General features: G+C 39.0%; 1 long non-coding RNA gene across 1 annotated transcript in view; it reads left to right on the top strand.

Annotated features, from left to right (window-relative positions):
* LOC112449323 (uncharacterized) overlaps positions 1-21677 on the top strand; it is a 48067-nt gene that overhangs the window by 25744 nt on the left and 646 nt on the right. The window lies entirely within an intron of this gene.

The raw sequence follows: 21677 nt of genomic DNA on the forward strand, positions 1-21677 counted from the left end.
TGTGTGTAGATAATCATGTCATCTGCAAACAGAGACAGCTCTTTATTCTTTTTCATTCTGTATGCCTTTTATTACTTGCTTTCTTGCAACAACTACAACTTCCATTAGTCTTAAGGTGAAAGCATTCAGTCTTAGACCATTAAATATGAGGGATTTTTTCTGTAGATGCTCTTTATCAAATTGAGGTAATTCCCTTTTCTTCCTAACTTGCTGATGATTTGTACCATGATTTGGTGGATTTTGTAAATTGCCTTTTCTACAACAATTGCTATCCACCTATTATTTTAATTATTTCCCTGTTGAAATGGTGGGTTACAATGACTTATTTTGGAATATTAAACCAGTCTTGCATACTTGAAATAAATTCGTCCTGGTCCTGGTGTATAATTATTTCTGTACATTGCTGGATTCTATTTGCTAACATTTTGCTGAGGTATTTGAGCTATCAGTCTGTAGTTTTCCTTTCTCATAATGTCTTTCTCTGGTTTTAGCATTAGGAGAAATGCTGACATCACAAAATGAGAACTGGTTAATTTCTTCTAAGTTGTAAAATTTATGAGTGAAAAGTTTCTTATAGTATTCCCTTTTAATCTTATTTAATACCTATAAGATTGTAATGTTATCCTTTGCTTCAGTGTTATTGTTGATTTGAGAATTCTTTCTTTTTATCTTTATCAACTTTGAAATTAGATTTAGCAATTTTTATAGTTTTTGGATAAGAACCTTTATGGTTTTTTTCCTGCTCTTATCTTTATTCTGTCCTTTCTTTTGCTTTACTTTGGGTTTGTTTTACTCTTTTTTTTTCTAGTTTGAAGTAGGATCTTGGATGATTGAGATCTTACCTCTTTTATCACTTTAGATGCAGCCCACATACCGTGATAGATTGTGCTTTACTTTTCATTCATTCACTTCAGATATATCTGGGCTTCCCTTGTGGCTCAGCTGGTAAAGAATCCATCTGCAATGAGGGAGACCTGGGTTTGATCTCTGGGTTGGGAAGATCCCTGGAGAAGAGAAAGGCTACCCACTCCAGTACTCTGGCCTGGAGACTTTCATAGACTGTATATTCCATGGGGTCTCAAAGAGTCGGACACGACTGAGTGACTTTCACCGTGTGTAGTGTGTGTGTGTGTGTGTGTGTGTATTACTGGCATCACGAGGGCTCAGATCTGCCAGGTTATTGTTGTGGTCCGGGCGCAGGTTGGAAAAGAATTTCCAGACATGAGACAAAATGGGAGGGAAATAAAGTTTATTAAAGTGGGAGACACTGTTAGAACAGTGGGCCAGCTCAAGGGAGAACTGATGTTGAATAGGGGTCTTTAGTCCACTTTTATACCCAGGTACAAGGAGTGGGATCAGGGTCTTGCGGGTCATTTGCTGATTGGATGAGCCATGTATACTGGGTGGGGGGAGAGTAGGGCACAAATGCCTTCTCCCTATGGGGTAGGAGGGGAGACAGGTTATATTGCTCAGGAGGACCTGAAATCCGTTAATAGTTACAACATGGGGGAGGGGAGGACGATAAGGGTCTGGTTTCTCCATTCCTGTATTCCAAGACCATCTTTGGTTTTATCTGCTCTTTTGCCCTTGGGTCACCATAGTTATTATTTGTTTTCTTTCTTCCTTTTATTTTTTATTTCCCTGTTTTTCTTTTCTTGCTCATTTGCTAGTTAATTGAGGTTTTTAAGGATCTTGATTTATTTTACAGTGCTTTTAGTATTTCATTTTGTATAGCTGTCTTAGTGTTTGTTTTAGGTATTTGAAGACACATATGTAACTTACCATCACCTACTGGTACACACATTTTGCCACTTCATGTGAACTGTAAAAATTTTACTTCTATTTAGGTCTCTATTATCCCTTCGCCTTTAAAATACTATTGTTTTAAATACTTCCTCTACACACATTGAACACTATATTTAATGGTATTATGATTTTTAAGCATCAGATTGATAGTTTATGGTGAATGATGTCAGATTCAGATTTGAGATCTCTGAAGATTTAGCTTTGGGACCAGAGACCAGGCTTGACCACTCAGGGCTCTTGTGTGGCAGAAATTTTATTACAATGAAAAGGGACAGAGAAATCTTCTGACACAGACATCAGAAAGGGGCAGAGAATATCCCACTTGCTAGTCTTAGCAAGACAGCCATATACTTTTTTAATTAGTTACTACAATAAATCCAAAGACCCATGGACTCCAGCATGCCAGGCCTTCCTGTGCATCACCAACTCCTGGAGTTTACTCACACTCGTGTCCATTGAGTCAGTGATGCCATCCAACCATCTCCTCCTCTGTCATCCCCTTCTCCTGTGGCCTTCAATCTTTCCCAGCATCAGGGTCTTTTCAAATGAGTCAGCTCTTCACATGAGGTGGCCAAAGTATTGGAGTTTCAACATCAGCATCAGTCCTTCCAATGAACATTCAGGACTGATCTCCTTTAGGATGGACTGGTTGGATCTTCTTGCAGTCCAGGGGACTCTCAAGAGTCTTCTCCAACACCACAGTTCAAAAGCATCAATTCTTTGGTGCTCAGCTTTCTTTATAGTCCAACTGTCACATCCATACATGACTACTGGAAAAACCATAGCCTTGACTAGATGGACCTATGTTGGCAAAGTAATGTCTCTGCTTTTTAATATGCTGTCTAGCTTGGTCATAGTTTTTCTTCCAAGAAGCAAGTGTCTTTGAATTTCATGGCTGCAGTCACCATCTGCAGTGATTTTGGAGCCCCCAAAAATAAAGTATGCCACTGTTTCCATTGTTTCCCCATCTATTTCCCATGAAGTGATGGGACCGAATGCCATGATCTTAGTGTTCTGAATGTTGAATTTTAAGCCAAATTTTTCACTCTCCTCTTTCCCTTTCATCAAGAGTCTGTTTAGTTCTTCTTCGCTTTCTGCCATCAGAGTGGTGTCATCTGCATATCTGAGATTATTGATATTTCTCCTGGCAATCTTGATTCCAGCTTGTGCTTCATCCAGTCCAGCATTTCTCATGATGTACTCTGCATAAGTTAAATAAGCAGGGTGACAGTATACAGCCTTGATGTACTCCTCTCCTGATTTGGAAGCAGTCTGTTGTTCCGTGTCCAGTTCTAACTGTTGCTTCTTGACCTGCACACAGATTTCTCAGGTGGCAGGTAAGGTGCTCTGGTGTTCCCATCTCTTTAAGAATTTCCCACAGTTTGTTGTGATCCACACTATCAAAGGCGTTGGCGTAGTCAATAAAGCAGGAATAGATATTTTTCTGGAACTCTTGCATTTTCGATGATTCAACGGATGTTGACAATTTGATCTCTGGGTCCTATGCCTTTTCTAAAACCAGCTTGAACATCTGGAAGTTCACTGTTCATGTACTGTTGAAGCCTGGCTTGGAGAATTTTGAGCATTACTTTACTAGCTTTTGAACTGTGGTGTTGGAGAAGACTCCTGAGAGTCCCTTGGACTGCAAGGAGATCCAACCAGTCCATCCTAAAGGAGATCAGTCCCGGGTGTTCATTGGAAGGACTGATGCTGAGGTTGAAACTCCAATACTTTGGCCACCTCATGCGAAGAGCTGACTCATTGGAAAAGACCCTCATGCTGGGAGGGATTGGGGACAGGAGAAGAAGGGGACGACAGAGGACGAGATAGCAGGATGGCATCACCGACTCGATGCACATGAGTTTGAGTGAACTCCGGGAGTTGGTGATGGACAGGGAGGCCTGGCGTGCTGCAATTCATGATGTTGCAAAGAGTCAGACATAACTGAGCAACTGAACTGAACTGAACTTACTAGCATGTGAGATGAGTGTAATTGTGTGGTAGTTTGGACATTCTTTGGCATTGCCTTTCTTTGTGATTGGAATGAAAATTGACCCTTTCCAGTCCTGTGGCCACTACTGAGTTTTCCAAATTTGCTGGCATATTGAGTGCAGCACTTTCACAGCATCATCCTATAGGATTTGAAATAGCTCAACTGGAATTACATCACTTCCACTAACTTTGTTTGTAGTGATGGTTCCTAAGGCCCGCTTGACTTCACATTCTAGGATGTCTGGCTCTAGGTGAGTGATCACACCATCATGATTATCTGGGTCATGAAGATCTTTTTAATATAGTTCTTCTGTGTATTCTTGCCACCTCTTCTTAATATCTTCTGCTTCTGTTAGATCCATACCATTTCTGTCCTTTATCAAGCCCATCTTTGCATGAAATCTTCCCTTGGTATCTCTAATTTTCTTGAAGAGATCTCTAGTCTTTCCCATTCTGTTGTTTTCCTCTGTTTCTTTGCATTGATCACTGAGGAACGCTTTCTTATCTTTCCTTGCTATTCTTTGGAACTCTGCATTCAAATGGGTATATCTTTTATTTTCTCCTTTGCTTTTGGCTTCTCTTCTTTTCACAGCTATTTGTAAGGCCTCCTCAGACAGTCATTTTGCCTTTTTGCATTTCTTTTTCTTGGGGATCTTGATTCCTGCCTCCTGTACAATATCATGAACCTCTGTCCATAGTTCTTCAGGTACGCTGTCTATCAAATCTAATCCCTTGAATCTATTTCTCACTTCCACTGTATAATCGTAAGGGATTTGATTTAGGTCATACCTGAATGGTCTAGTGGTTTTCCCTACTTTCTTGAATTTAAGTCTGAATTTGGCAATAAGGAGTTCATGATCTGAGTCACAGTCAGCTCACAGTCTTGTTTTTGTTGGCTGTGTAGAGCTTCTCCATCTTTGGCTGCAAAGAATATAATCAATCTGATTTTGGTATTGACCATTCAGTGATGTCCATGTGTAGAGTCTTCTCCTCTGTTGTTGGAAAGGGTGTTTGCTATGACCAGTGTGTTCTCTTGGCAAAATTCTATTAGCCTTTGCCCTGCTTAATTCTGCACTCCAAGGCCAAATTTGCCTGTTATTCCAGGCATCTCTTGACTTCCTACTTTTGCATTTCAGTCCCCTATAATGAAGAAGACATCTCTTTTGGGTGTTAGTTTTAGAAGGTCTTATGGGTCTTTATAGAACCATTCAACTTCAGCTTCTTCAGCATTACTGGTGGGGGCATAGACTTGGATTACTGTGGTATTGAATGGTTTGCCTTGGAAACCAACAGAGATCATTCTGTCATTTTTGAGATCGCATCCAAGTACTGCATTTTGGACTCTTTTGTTGACCATGATGGCTACTCTATTTCTTCTAAGGGAAGCTTGCCCACAGTAGTAGATATAATGGTCTTTGAGTTAAATTCACCCATTTCAGTCCATTTTAGTTCACTGATTCCTAAAATGTCTACATTCATTCTTGCCATCTCCTGTTTGACCACTTCCAATTTGCCTTGATTCATGGATCTAACATTCCAGGTTCCTATGCAATATTGCTCTTTACAGCATCAGGCTTTGCTTCCTTCACCAGTCACATCCACACTGGGTATTGTTTTTGCTTTGGCTCTGTCTCTTCATTCTTTCTGGAGTTATTTCTCCACTGATCTCCAGTAGCATATTGGGCAGCTACCGACCTGGGGAGTTCATTTTTCAGTGTTCTATCTTTTTGCCTTTTCATACTGTTCATGGGGTTCTCAAGGCAAAAATACTGGAAGTGGCTTGCCATTCCCTTCTCCAGTGGACCACATTTTGTCAGAACTCTCCACCATGACCCTTCCATCTTGGGTGACTCTACACAGCATGGGTCATAGTTTCATTGAGTTAGACAAGGCTGTGGTCCATGTGATCAGATTGGTTAGTTTTCTGTGATTGTGGTTTTCAGTCTGTCTGCCCTCTGATGGAGAAGGATAAGAGGCTTATGGAAGCTTCCTGATGGTAGAGACTGCCTGAGGGGGAAACTGGGTCTTGTTCTGATGGGCGGGGTCATGCTCAGTAAATCTTAAATCCAATTTTCTGTTGATGAGTCTACTATAATCCTTAGTGCAGAGTTTAAACAGAGTTTTTTGTGTGTGTAATCATCAGTTCCAGGATTAAAGAAAAAAATGTTTTATGTGACTAAGACCAAGGAATGTAGAGAGGAAAAAAAAAGATGTTTGTCCTTTTCTCCTCCTTGAGAATTCCAGACCCCATCTCCTCTTCAAGAGCCCCAGACCCCTCTCTCCTCCTTGGGGATCCTGGACATCTTATTAACCTACCTAGAAATTGACTCTCTCAAAACATTATATAAGAAATTCATGAGAAGGATAGCATATTATAGCTACCTTAATTTTACTCATACTGATCATCTTCTTTCCTTTCTTAAGGTAGGTACCTATTTCTTAATCATTACCTTTCTCATTAGAGAACTTCCTTTGAAGACTGATTTGCCAACAACAAATTGTCTTTGTTTTCCTTTGTGTGAGAATATCTTTCTTTTCTCTTCATTCCTGAGGGATATTTTCGTTAGATTTTGCAGAATTTGTAGTTGACTCCTCTTTTCTTTCAATATTTTTTAAATGTTGTGCTTTTTGTTTTTATTTTTGTTTTGGCCTACATGGTTTAAAAGGCAAAATACATATCTCTTAAATGATCAAACTGTCATTTGAAATTTGTAATCAAATGTAAATAATGATTTGCTTCTCTGCCTGCTTTAAACATTTTGTTCCTTGTCTTCAGATTTCAGAAGTTTAATTGGAATGTATCTTGGTGTGGATTTCTTTGGTTTTAATCCATTTGTAGTTTACTCAGCTTCTTGAATCTGTAGGTTTATATCTTTCATCACACTGGGAGTATTTCCTGAAATACTTTTTCAGTCCAACTCTTTCTTACCCACTCCTTCTTGACTATAATGATTCAAATATTAGCTCTTTTGTTAATATTCCACTGGACAACATTCACAGAGAGGCACATTTTTTTCCCTGTCCTAAGTTGGAATATTTTGTAGCACTCACCTGGAGTATGTGTGAAAACAAAGGAAACCCAGGAAACTCAACCCTGTGTAGTTTTTCAAGTCCTGGGGAGTATCTGAAGTCCACTTTCTTCTCCCCGCCTTTCAGACTATTGTGATGCCTGGTTGTTGTATTAAGTCCAAAAATGTTGGATGAGAGGAAGGAATGGGATACTCCAGTTTAGTGGACTTGGAAGTCAATTTTATTTATTTACTTAAAAAAAATTTTATTTTATATTGGAGTATAGTTGATTAACAATGTTGTGGTAGTTTCAGGTGGATAGCAGATGGACTCAGCCCTATATATACATGTATCCATTCTCCTTCGAACTCCCCTCTCATCCAGACTGTGTTATAACATTGAGCAGTATTCCCTGTGCTATACAATAGGACCTTATTGGTTATCTATTTTAAATATAGCAGTGTGTACATGTCAATCCCAAATTCCATATCTCTTCCCCCCATTCTTCCCCTGCTGCCAACCATAAGTTCATTCTCTGAGTCTGTGAGTCTGTTTCAGTTTCATAAATAAGTCCACTTGTATCATTTCTTTTTAGATTCTTCATGTTAGGGATGTCATATGATGTTTCTCCTTCTCTGACTTACTTCACTCAGCATGACAATCTCTGGATCCATCCATGTTGCTGCAAATGGCATGATTTCATCCTTTGTAATGGCTGAGTAATATTTCATTATATATATGTACCACATCTTCTTTATTCCTCTGTCAGTGAATACTTAGGCTGCTCCCACGTCCTGGCTATTGTAAACAGTGCTGCAGTGGGCTGCATGTATCCTTTTGGACCATGTTTTTCTCTGGGTATATGCCCAGGAGTGGGATTACAGGGTCATATTGTAGCTCTATTTTTAGGTTGTTTTTTTTTTAAACAACCTATACTGTTCTCCACTGTGGCTGCACCAATTTACATTCCCAACAATACTGTAGGAGAGTCCCCTTCTCTCCACACCCCCTCTAGCATTTATTTTTTTGGATTTTTTTTGATGATAGCCATTTTGAGTGGTGTGAGGTGATATCTCATTGTAGTTTTGCACTTCTCTAATAATTAGCCATGTTGAACATCTTTTCATGTGCCTTTTGGCCATCTGTATGTCTTCTTTGGAGAATGTGTATTTAAATTTTCTACCCATTTTTTTATTGTATTGTTTGTTTTGATACTATTAAGCATCATGAGCTGTTTGTAAATTTTGGAGACTAATCCCTTGTTGGTCACATCATTTTCAAATATGTTCTCCCAATCTGCGGGGTTTTTGTTTATTGTTTGCTTTGCTGTGCAAAAGCTTTTGCATTTAAGTAGGTTCCAGTTGTTTATTTCTGTTTTTATTTCCATTATTGTGGGAGATGGATCAAAAAAGATATTGCTGTAATTTATGTCAGAGAGTGTTCTGTCTATATTTTCCTCTAGGAGTCTTATAGTGTTCAGTCTCACATTTAGATCTCTAATGCATTTTGAGCTTACCTTTGTGTATGGTGTTAGAGAATGATCTAATTTCATCTTTTTTACATGCAGCTGTCCAGTTTTCCCAAACCCATGCACCTATGATCACCTAACCTATAACAAGAGGGAATACTAAACAATGTTGGAAAGATAGTGTCTTCAATTTTATTTATTTACTTTTGTTTTGCTTTTTCCTACTACACTCTTAATGGTCACCTTCAATTGGAGAACTCGGTTTTCTACATATATCTTTAAATTTCTCTCTATCTTTGTTTCGTATTTTGTCCACTGATTCAGTCAACATTAGTGACACTTGTCACTTGTCAACAGAGTTCTTCTATTTGGCCCATCTCTAGCTGCTCCATTTGTGGATCGTGACTGGAACACACAGTTCTTCCCTGAGCACTGTGATAATACACAAAACTCGTGGTATGCCTGCAAGCTATCAGCTTAATTAGATCTTGAAGTTCGAAGAAAGGGATCATTACGTCGGCCCTCCAGGGTGTCCCACCTTTCTTGGAGAACTGAGTGTACTGCCTGAAATCTGCTGAGGAGTGAGTGTTCTCTGGGCATTTGTACTTATTTGCTTCTTATTACATCATATCATGTCTGAATCATAGTTAAGGTGCAGCCATATGTCCACATAAACAACTTTTCCAAACTTTGCTAACATACAGTGGTGGAATAGGATGTTATTATGGTCAGTGAGATTAAGCAGAATATTTTTGGTGGAGTATCTGATAAGATATTTTAAAAGGGAGGGGCCAAAGATTCAAGCTACATGTACCCATTACCTTCTGCTGTGTGACTTCATTGTCCATGAAACATGATCATAGGCCTGGTGGCAATGCAGCCATCTTGTAACTATGGAGCAAGGGCATATACTAGGAATTGTGAAAAGAGGAGATACATTGCCAGGTGCCCAGTGTCATTGTGAAGCTCTTACAGCCTCCCTTGCCTTTATGTCATATGAGAAGACAAAAACCCTAATTTGTATGATATCTTTTTTGCATGATTTTTTTCACAATATAGCCTATTGTATTTTCTAACCAGCAGGTCGTGTGTTAGACACTGAAAGAAATGAATTAGAAATTGAGGAATATAGTCCTTTCTTAATGGTATAGACATGTAGTTTTCCTCCTTATTTTTCATTCTCTTTATGTCTCCAGATAGATATGAGAAGTAATCAATTATATCAGGGTATCTTGACTTAAAGCTCCAATGACTGGAGAAAAATTACCTGCTAACTATCAGAAGGGTGAAATCTTCAAATTTCAATTTGAAAAACAAACACACAAAATTCCCAAAATACAAATTAGATATGGAAGTCTATCTGGGGTACATTTCTTGAGGTTGTAGTTTTAGATTTTAATATACTTATGTTTTAACTTCACAAGACCATAAACTATTTCTTTTTTTCCTCAGTACTCTACCTTCCAGTACAGGAAGAGAGTAGGTGCTCCATAAATATTTGTTAAAAGAATAAATACAGTAGTATATCCATTATTACCTATGCAAACAGCCACATATACACACACGTGCTAAGTTGCTTCAGTTGTGTCCGACTCTTTGCATCCCTATGGACCGTAGCCCGCCAGGCTCCTCTGCCCATGGGATTCTCCAGTCAAGAATATTGGAGTGGGTTGCCATTCCCTTCTTCAGAGGATCTTCCCTATCCAGGGATCGAACCCAAGTCTCCTGCAGCTTCTGGACTGCAGGTAGATTCTTTACCACTGAGCCACTGGGGATTGAATTCAGCAATATATGAAAAGAATTAAAACCATGACCAGGTTGGATTTACTGCAGGAGGAAAGAGGATTAAGTATTTGAAAATCATAACTATCACCCATCAAATCAACATGGTAAAGGAGAAAAATCATGACCATTTCAAGAGATGCATAAATAGCACTTGAAGAAGTACCATATGCATTTATGACAAAGACTTTCAGAAAACTTAGAGTTGGAGAAAACTTTCTTGACTTCATAAAAAAAGCATTTACAAAATACCTATAACTAGCTTCATGCTTGATGGTAAAAGAATGAATGCCTCAAAGATCACAAAAATGCAAGGGTATTCACTCTCATTACTCTTATATAGCATATTCTGAACATTCTACCCAGCACAACAAGACAAGAGGAGGAAATAGAAGTCATGTAGACTGGAAAGTAAGGAAGAAAATTGTCCCATTTGTAGTTGATAGGATAGCCTACAGAGAAAAGATGAAAGAATTTGCAAAAATCTTACCAGAAAAAATACGTGATTTAAGCAAGGATCGGGATACAAGATCAACATATAAAAAATGAATTGTATTGCTATACACTAACTAGTGGCCTTCAAGGTAGTTCTGTGGAAAAGAATCTGAATGTCCATGCAGGAGAAATAAGAGACACAGGTTGGATCCCTGGGTCAGCAAGATCCTATGGAGGAGGGCATGGCAATCCATTCCAGTATTTTTACCTGGAGAATCCCATGGACAGAGGAGTCTTGTGGGCTACGAGTCCATAGAGTCACAAAGAGCTGGACATGACTAAAGCAACTTAGCATGCATGCACACACTTAATAACAAGCAGGGTATGTGGACACTGAAAGCAAGGGTATAAAATCATAAAAATCACTTAGGTGTACACTGAAAAAAAATTAGGGCTTATACTTAACAAGATACTGATGAAAGATATATGAAGAAGACTTAACTGAAGTGGCATGGGCACCCATGTCCTTTGATTGGAAGACTCAATATAGTAGACAAGTCACTTCTCTCCAAGTTAAAACACAGCTTTAACTGTTATCATAATCCCAGGAAGATCTTTTGTAGATATACACAAGAATCTTCTAAAATTGTTATTGAAAGGCAGAGGAACTGGGGTAGCTGTAACAGTTTTTAGAAAGCAGAATAAAACAGGAAGAATCACTGTACTATCTCAAGACATATTATACAGCAACAGTAGTCAAGAATGTGTTGTATTGGCAGAGGAAGAAGTACATAATCCATGGAATGGAATAGAGTACCAACTATAGCCAACTAAATTTTGATAAACCTGCCAAAGCAATTCAGTGGAGGAAGGATGTGCTCAGTTGCTCAGTCATGTTGGACTCTCTGCGACCCCGTAGACTGCAACCTGCCAGGCTCCTCTCTCCATGGAATATGGGATTGTGTTGCCATTTCCTACTCCAGGAGCAAGGATAGTACTTCAACAAATAGTTACTGCAAAAACTGGATATCCATAGTTAAAAAAATCCATTCAAACTAAACTTCACAACTTAAAATTTAATACAATAGGATGGGAGAGATCACTTGGATGGAAAGGACAATAATATACTGGATGTCATGAGCTGTCATAAGATGTTGGTTAGAAACAAGTTGGATCTTGATATAGCGTTCTGCTCTGTTGGGTATATACACAGTATTGCATACAGAGAGAAAAGTAATGAGCCCCATCCAGGGTTAAGAGGACATTGGGGGGAATTGTTTCTTCCCATCAGAACTTCCACATTCCCAGGATTATGACTCATGTCATAAGGCCTCAGTTTCCTCTTGCAGTTTCTAGAACAAAGCATTACTTTGTCATGCATACTCAATGGTGCAAGTTAATCATCTTGTGTTCTGGGTGGCATGGCATTCTCCCCCTCTCTGGTTCATCACCCATGATAGGCCAGTAAAGGTGATCACTCAGAGTCCTAGCTGTGCAAAGTGCTCTGCACTCCTCAGGACACAGGCCTTCCTCTCTCCCAGAAGCCATGAATCTCTTGATGCTGACCTTCATGCTATGTGGGTTACTAACCCTGGTGACCAAAGGTAATGGAACCCTACAGTGCAGAGAAGATGCAACTAACATAAGTTGTTGACCCTGAGTTCCCAGGTGTCTTGAGGGAGAAAGAGGGTCCATAGGAAGAGCTTTGGGCCAAAAAAGAGCAGTGAAAGTGCTTTCCTGATAACAACTCCATGTCCTACTCTCTAAGAATCTGCTGTGGTTGTTCTGTCATTAAGTTGTGTTTGACGTTTTGTGACCTCCATGGACTGTAGCATGCCAGGATGCCAGGCTGCCAGGCTCCCCTGTCCGCCACTATCTCCCAGAGTTTGCTCAAATTCATGTCCACTGAGTCAGTGATGCTGTCTAACCATCCCAGCCTCTGCTGCCCCGTTCTCCTTTTGCTTTCAACCTTTCCCAGCATCAGAGTCTTTTCCAATCAATGGCTCTTCATACTGTCCATGGGGTTCTCCAGACAAGAATACTGGAATGGGTTGCTATTTCCTTTTTCACTGGACCATGTTTTGTCAGAAGTCTTCACTATGACCTGTCCTGGGTGGCCCTGCACAGCATGACTCAGGCAACTATTAATCTGGGGTGACTTCTGAAACATTTCTCCAAAGGCAGGAATTTCCCCAGTCTTCTGAGTAGCCCTCTATTTCTTTGTCTATAACTAACCATTGTTAACTCAACTTCACTTTGCTTCTATTTTAACAATTTCATTGCTGCACCTATTTTATAGTTGTGTCCTGTTAGTCCAACTCTTACCACCATCTAGAATTCTTTTTTTTTTTTTTTGCCTTTTTTTTATTTTAAAACTTTACAATATTGTATTGGTTTTGCCATATATCAACATGAATCCACCACATGTATACACGTGTTCCCCATCCTGAACCCTCCTCCCTCCTCCCTCCCCGTACCATCCCTCTGGGTCGTCCCAGTGCACCAGCCCCAAGCATCCAGTATCGTGCATCGAACCTGGACTGGCGACTCGTTTCATATATGATATTATACGTGTTTCAATGCCATTCTCCCAAATCATCCCACCCTCTCCCTCTGCCACAGAGTCCAAAAGAATTCTTTTTTGTTGTGAAAGGGTTTTCAAGGGAGGCCCTCATTTGTTTATGTTCTGAGGCAAGGTGGACAAGTTCAGCACGCTGTTTGTAGTTGGCAGACCTGTCATGAGAAGGATAACACAAATTTAAGTTAGAAGTGGAGATAAGTTAAGACAGTAAAAAGATGAGTGATCAATAGGGACCTTCTGCTAACTGATCAGTAATGAATGAGCTTACTCCTTCTTTTTAATAATGCTACTTTGGAAACATATCTACTTTGATTGGAAGTATTAAAAATAATATTTTCAATTGATTAAAAAGTTTCAAGCAATCAATAGGTTTATATAAGTTTAAGAAAGAGGTCTTTCCTACCCTAGGTTAACAGCTCTTCAGTCTTCTCTTTCAGAATCACTGAATCAATCAATGAAGTAATCTAATAAATTAGTTGTGTATCCTAGCAGATGCAAAATTTATATGTCTCATGTTTTTAAAAACACAATATAAATTAATCATATGGATTCTTCTGCAATGTACCAGCATTGTATCTCAGAGACTTATCAGTGCATGAACCTACTTCATTATTTTTAATTTATACACCGAATATATGGCTGGGGTTGTAAACTTCCTTTCTTTTTAAAAAATGTTCTGCCATCTTTTATTTATGTTTTCCTTTATCCAATGCATACTTTTTTGGAATGATAGAATAATAATAATAGAATAGAATATTCCTATTTTTGTACTTGGAGTCTAATCATTTTACAGTGTTGTGTTACTTTCTGCTATACATCAATGTGAATCAGCTATAGATATACATATATATCCTTTCTTCTGAGCCTCCCTCACACTCTCCATCTCATCCATCACAGAGCAAAGACCTGGGCTCCCTTTGTTATACAACAGCTGAAAACCAGTCTTTAATTATTAGAACAATTTGGCAAAGAAAATTAGTAAGCAAATGCACGTCTTTCCACTTATGGCAATGCACAGACACACACATACTGAGAAGACCGTCAAACAACTGACCAAACAGGTTACACTCCTCCTCACTCTTATCACTTGCGTGTGAGAATGTCCGTCCCCAAACACTGATCACTCCATTTTTATCACATTCTTTCATATATTTCAATGAGTGAAACTGTTCTCTCACTTTTGTTTAAATTCATCACACTTTACTTGCAAAATGTTTGGACATTCGTTCATTCATTCCATTGTATTTCTGAATTCTTTCTTAGTAATTTTTAAGAGTTCTTTATGTACTAAGAAAATGGACTAAAAATTCGGAGATGTTATATCTCATTTAGAAAAGTATTCCCTTCCTTGAAATGGACATGAATGTGCCTATGAGTCTATATCTCGATTCGCATGGAGACAGTGAGGTAAAGAATTACCATCTTCACTCAATTCTGATTATGAACTACTAGCTGAAATTTTGGAAAGTTTTGAAATAATAAAGAAGGAGCAATATGGTTTTGCCTTATTGCTCTCTCTGAGATTCCTGGATACCATGTGGGGAAAATGTATATCATCCCTTTAAATTTTCTATTACATTATGAGTATTTTCTCATATATTAAGTATTCTCTAAAAACTGAATTTTTTATTACTACATAGAATTTCATGTAATTGGTGCTCTGTATCTTTTTAAAATCCACTTTCATAGTTTGACATTTATGCCCTTTTTATTTTTACTAAGTATGTTTATGTTTTATATACAAGTATATTCTTTATAATCATTCATAGACGTAAACCATTCAACATAATATTCCTAGAAATACAACTTATTCCTGTCTACTTAGTGCACTGTCAATTTATGAACATTGCAAACTTTTAGATAAAAGAAAATATTTACGTTTATAATATTTTCCATTATTTGACTATGAAGAAATCAACTTCAAATCAAACTTAAAATATATACATATATTTATTAAGTATTTTGATTTTTCTACAAAGCATGTGGTTCTGCTTGTTTCTCTCTTTTATGTTGAGGATGGTAGTTTTTCCTGCTGATTTGTAGATTTTCCACTTATAAGTTCTATTTTGCAACCAATTTAAAATTTTGAGTGTATTTTGTGTTTTACAGTGAGGCTGCATCTGAGGGTTTGTAAAGAAACTTTTTACCAAGCCAAACTGTCCATCAGTGGACTACTTTTAATAGCTATATTTAAGTTAATGCTATCTGATTCTGTATCTGTTTTTTTTCTTACAGGAGAATTCACACATGGTTCAATGTTTTGACAAGATGGCTTATTGTGCCTGTATTAGCGTCATTGTTATTCATATTTTAGATGAATGATTTTGAAATATTGGTGATGAAGGTCACAAATCCTAATGACATAATAATTCCAGGCTGAGAAACTTTGAAATAAATAACTGCTGTAATTATATACATATATATATACATACATACATATACAATGTTTACCAAGTTATAAGATTATTCCCAGTCATCATCATTGTATTGCTTAAGCCATATTCTTGGAATTATCTTTGATATTCTAAGCTGTGAAATCCATCTCTATCAGGAAATCTATTACATCTACCTGCAAATTATGCCTAGAATCAACCCATCTCACCACCTGCAGTGTTACCACTCTGATTCAAGCCACTGTCTTCTCTCATCCATTGCTGCCGTGGATTCCTCACAGGTCTCTGTCCTGCTATTGCCTCCTGCAGTCTTCAGTCAAGAAAACGTAGGGTGTGATCTGCTCACATAGAAGTCAGACTCTGTGCCTCTTCTGTTCAAATCTCTGCAGTGACCCCCTCTTCTCTCAGAACAAGGTATAGCCAGGGTCCTTACAGTGGCCCACCAGATAGATCCTCCATGGTCTGATGCTTATGACTTCTCTCACCTCATCTCCCACTACTCTAGTTACATTGACCTCAAGACCTTTCCTCTAACATGCCAGGCTTGCTCAACCCACAGAGTCCTGTTTGTTTCCTCTGCTTATAATGGGCTTGCCCCATATACTGGCATGGCTAATTCCTTCACCATCTTAAAGTTATTGTTTTTTGTCACCGTCTGTCAAGACCTATGCCAACTGCTATTGAAGAAACTGTCATCTACCCCTATGACACACCAAATAGGTTCCACTTCAATCTATTCTTTCTTATTTCTGAAAACCACTTATCATCCTCTCACATACAGGATACTTTGTTTCTTTATTGTCTGTTTCCCTTGCTAAAAAGTCTGCCTTGTGTTTTTGTCTGCTTGGTGCACAAATATATCCCAAATGTCTAGAATAGAGTCTGTACCATAGTTAGGGCTCAAACTTCTCTTGAATGAGGGGCTGTACACAAATTCCAACTCTGGAGGGAATAGTTGAAAAGGAGTAGTGAGGAATGAAGTGAGAAGCAAGAGTGAAGAAGAGTGGACAGAACAAGATGGTTTAACAAGTTTGGGAATGGAAGCGAAATGCTGAGAGGACACAGGTTTCAAGGATGGACACTCTGGAGGAAAAGACACATGGCGAAGTAATCTTTATAGAAGTGAGGAATGTGGAAGCAGTGTTAGACTTTGTCCAGCAAAAACAAAGTAAAGTAATAAAAAAGATGGAATGGTTACCTTTGAAATCTACAGGAAATTTTACCAAGGGAAAAGAATTGGAGCCAGTAAAAATAATTAACAAAATATGAAAAAATCACTGGAGAAATGATATCCTGGTGGAGGAAATAGGAGCCAAATTTTCACTGTGCTCTCTTTCTCTATCTCAACCCACAAATGGTACTTTTCTTACTTTATCAAATAAAATCCAAAAAAGGTTGTGTTGAGAATTATTTGACCTTCCTCATACATCATTGTCTTCCTCCAACATACAGCTTTTGCACTACTTGTTTCCTAGAATACACCGACATTGGTGTTTCTTGGGCAGTTTGCTGAGAAAGATGGTCATGTAGTTGCTTGATAAATGGAACAGACTAGTTTCACTTTGGCTTCCCTAGTAGCTCAGTTGGTAGGGAATCCGCTTGCAATGCAGGAGACCCCCACTGGATTTCTTGGTGGGGAAGATCCCCTGGAGAAGGGATAGACTACCTATTCTAGTATTCTTGGGTTTCCCTGGTGGCTCAGCTGGTAAAGAATCTGTCTGCATATCCTCACCCTCCAATGAATTTTGATGCTTCTTAGAAAGCCTACTATATTGCTTGTCTGAGCCGATCATTCTTTCTTAACTATTTTGCACTGACATTCTTTCTCTTCAATTTTCCTGCTCCACTCCTGTCTGTGTCTCCCTCCTACCCCATCTTAGGACTTTATCCCACATCTCAAGGTTTTAAGAATTCAAATAACACTTTTATTTTTACCATTGCCAACACTCATACCAGTGAGAATTGGAAAATTCCCTGCCATATAAGTAAATAAACGATGCCACAATCATCAGCAATTGCAGCCACCATGATGGTGAGCCCTGATGGAACTCAGGAAGAATATCTGCCATTTAACAGTCATTAGACTGCAGCCACTCCCCATAATGAGCACTGGGGAAACTCGAGATGTAAAAACCCAGAAGAACTGGCCCCAGATAGGTGAAATGGATATCAAAGGAATGATTTCAGTGAGTCCAGACTCATGCCTCTTCCCATGCATAGAAAAATAACAACTTCCTTGAGATATCTGGTTTTCCTTTAATTTGCAATAATCTTTTGATGTTCTGACTACCTAGCCTTTGTTGGAAAACTTCTGTAAAACCAGCCTCCCTGCCTTGCCTTCCTGGAGCAGTTCCCTTGGGGCTACTTGAGATGCTGCTCCCTGGACTTAAGTCCTGAAACTTTCTACCACATAAAACATAACTCAACTTTTATGTGTTGTGTATTTTTAAAGTTAATGTGCAGTATGGCTTTGCATCCATCTTCTCTTTTCCTCTTGACATAGCTGAGGTAGTGTGCCTTCTCCAAATCAGCCAAGTATTATATGTGGTCTTGATCTTTGTCACCTAATCAAGGACTATACCCTTCCTTTTCCCCTCATTTCTCTCTTCTGCTTTAATCTCCCATTTTCTACTACTTTTTTTCTTAATATTTATGGATGTGTTCTGTTATTTCCTAATCTTCACAACAAACCTGAAAAACCCTCTCTTGACTTTATATTGACCTCCAAGTACTTATCTATTTCTCTGTTCTTTCTCACAGTTAAACTTCCTAATAGTTTGGTCTCCAGGTTCTACTTTTACTTCTCTCATTCACATGTCAATCACTTTACTTCTGTTTCTCCATTTCCTGCTGTTACTGAAAGAGTGTGTGTGGTGTCCAGCTGCTCGCCGCTCAAAAGCCAGGTTGGTGGAAAGGAAAGCTTGCTTTATTTCAGGTGCCAGCAACTGGAGGGGAAGGTAGCAGACATCTGTCCAAAGGCTGACTACCCACCCTCTCCCCACACAAGCAAGGTGGGCACGAACTTTTATAGACAGAAGTGGGGGATGGCTGCATGCAGAAACAACACTGTCATCTCTAATAGTCATGTTCAAACTCGTCATCAGTGGTCTGGCCAGCATCATCATGTTTGTTTTAGGTACAGTTAATCTTCAGTCCCAGGGTCCATTTTTTCCTGTTTCTTTGAGACCAGTTCTAAGAATTGTGGCAGCTCACATCATGGGTACAGTCTGGTCATCATATAATTAACTTCTCCACCTGGTGTTTTATTATATATAAGACAACTCACAGGATATGGCCTAGACTATTATCTTTTAGCCCTTGAGAAAGAACTAAAGGTCCTTGACTATGCTTAATGATTACATTATTATTATTTAGTCTCCTTTGGCTGTTTTCCTTTGTTTCTGCATATCTCACTTCTCTGATTAAACTTATTCTTTGACTAAAGTTTTCCATGGACAAAAGGCAGGCAGAGGACATGGGTGGTGGAGGCAAGGACCATAGTGTCCTGCTTCATTTCACTACCACTCTGAAGATTGCCAGTAATGCTCATTGTGTTAAATACAATAGAGACATCTGACTTATCTTGCTCAACCTCACAGCAGTATTTACCTACAAATGTCCATGTGTTCTTTTAGGAAACATTTTCCTCACTTCCATAATCTAGTCATACTTGATACAACATTTCTTGTGTCACTGTGGCATTTGCCATTTTCATGCACACCAGCCTGATTTCACCATCAGTACCTCAAAGCATGGTTGATTGCTTGCAAATCAGCCCTATAGTGGGCATTTCAGAAATGTCATGGAATTTTCAGCTCACTCTGGGATCATCTATTAACTACTGGCTGGCAGAGTGGTGGGAAGAAATATTCCAGCTCCTCTGACCCTCAAGAATGATAGTTTTGCCCTAGCCATACATTTGTTGCCAGAGTTCCATGTAGGATTAAGCTCTAGTCAACCACAGTGGTAATTAATTGTATAACTCACCTTTCTTTTTATTTTTGCTGTTTTAATTCCTTAACTTCCCCATTTCCAAACTGATTTTAGGAATGGGGTCAGGGGTGGGGGGAGCGGAGTTGTGCTGAATGCCTCTTAATTAATTATTATATACATCATTCACAATTTTTCCCAAGGTCTTTTTTTGGGTATGCTAATCTAATTCTCTAGGGCCTCATTCTCCTGTTCTGCTCCAATTTATCTGGCTGTGCCTTCTGAACATTTTACTCTTATCTGAGCCTTCAATATTGACACTAATCAGAATTTAATCATGGTCCTCTTTTATGTCATATTATTCCAACATGCACTACACTTAATCTATAACTGTAGCTTTACATACTGGCCATAAGCAATGATTTCAAAACTTACAACTGAAGTGTAAACTTCTCTACTGAGTTGCTACAGTTATATCCCACTGCCCTTTGTACTTCTGAGCTATATTGTGTTGTTGTTATTGTTTAATCACTGTTTGTCCAGCTTGTTTTCAAACCCACAGACTGTAGCCCGCCAGGCTCCTCTGTCTATGGGATTTCCCAGGCAAGAATCCTGAAGTGGGTTGCTGCCGGGAGCCGGTGTGAGGAGCTCCGCCTGTAGCAAAGGTCATGAGGAAGGAGGCTCGGCATACGCAAAGGCAGGATCGAGCCTCAGGAGTCCCCCTGGAAATTCTCGAGCATCTACCCCCAAAACCAGAGTCTGCCTACTTTCTGCTTTGTGCTGTCACCTACACCTCTGACTTTACAGGGGGCTGTCCCCCACTACCTCTCTCTGAAAAAAAGAGTTAACTTATAGCTCCAGTTAATAAAGTTCCTGGGTGTGATAGTGTTTCAACCTACAAACTCCTTTGGAAGTCCTCTAGCCTGCTTGAATAGGTTTTTCCGGCCACATGTGATTGCTCAGAGCCTCCCAACTGTGACAGGCATGAGATGTTCTAAACTGTCTAAATACAGATTCCTTTGAGCAGTTAAAAGATTGATTAGAAATTGTATTGGTGAAGGGTTTTTCACTTCTTAGGCCAATGTTTGCTGCTAAGTCTCCATATCCCTTACCTGCTGTGTCCCTGGCAGTGTATTGATTAATATAATTGGTGTAAGTAGTAGCTTTAATGTTTGTAACCTGGGACCCTTGAGTTAATTCTTTTTCTTGTTATAGCCCACCACACCTTTGCCCTATAGGAATGCAACTTTATCTAATGCTTTTGGAGGGTGGCACCTGACTAATCACCTTTAGAGAAAAATAAGTTTTCTGAAACTTATTCTTAAAATGTTAAGAGGCCTCCGAGCCAGAAGATGATGCAAATCACCTAAACTTTTGCATATGATAAGTTTGCAGGAAGAAGGCCTGGCTTACTGCATGTCTCTACCCCTTCCCCCATTATCCTCTATGCATAACTTAAGGTATAAAAACTACTTTGGAAAATAAAATGCGGGCCTTGTTCACCGAAACTTGGTCTCCCCATGTCGTTCTTTCTCTCACCTTCTGGCTGAATTATCCAGCCTCTTTTCTCCACTAAATTTTCTCACTGAGCTATCCTTATTTAACCACTCTTTATATCTTTAATTAACATTTAAATAAGCTGTTGTTTCCTGATCGCCAATGCCATCTCCCCTTCGAAACCCCTGACTCCACCAGGGCTGGACCCTGGCAGGTTGTCATTTCCTTCTCCAGAGAATCTTCCCAACCCAGGGATAAAACTCATGTCTCCTGCATTGGCAGGCAGATTCTTTACCACTGAGCCACCAGAGAAAGCCCGTATTGTGTTAAATGTCCCAAAACAAATACTTGTAACCACCTTTTGCTCCTCCCTCCAACTCATATTCTTTCCTCAATTTACTATGCTATGAATGGCAAGCATCAAGAATCTCCCCTATATCTACTAAAAAATGTAGTAATGTACTTGGATTTCTCCATCTTCCATTTACCTTTTTATTCAAAGAATCAGTGTCTGAAATCTGTCCTCTTCATTCCACAGTTCTCACAGCTTCAGTTTCAGCTGCCATCAAGTTTTATCTGTCTGAACATGTTTCCCAAATTCTATTCTTCCTTTTCTCTTAACTAATTTCTGTGTGTTATCCTAGCTAACAGTCTAAAATTTAAAGTAAATTAGAACATATGATGGTTTGAAATAAATGAAAATGCTTCAAAATGGCCTGTAGGGACTAGGTGATGGGATTGCTACTTTAAGTTCATTTCGTCTCCTCTGCTCCTTGCACGTTAT

Source organism: Bos taurus, chromosome 13 (genome assembly GCF_002263795.3).
Source record: "Bos taurus isolate L1 Dominette 01449 registration number 42190680 breed Hereford chromosome 13, ARS-UCD2.0, whole genome shotgun sequence".
Lineage (NCBI taxonomy): Eukaryota > Metazoa > Chordata > Mammalia > Artiodactyla > Bovidae > Bos > Bos taurus.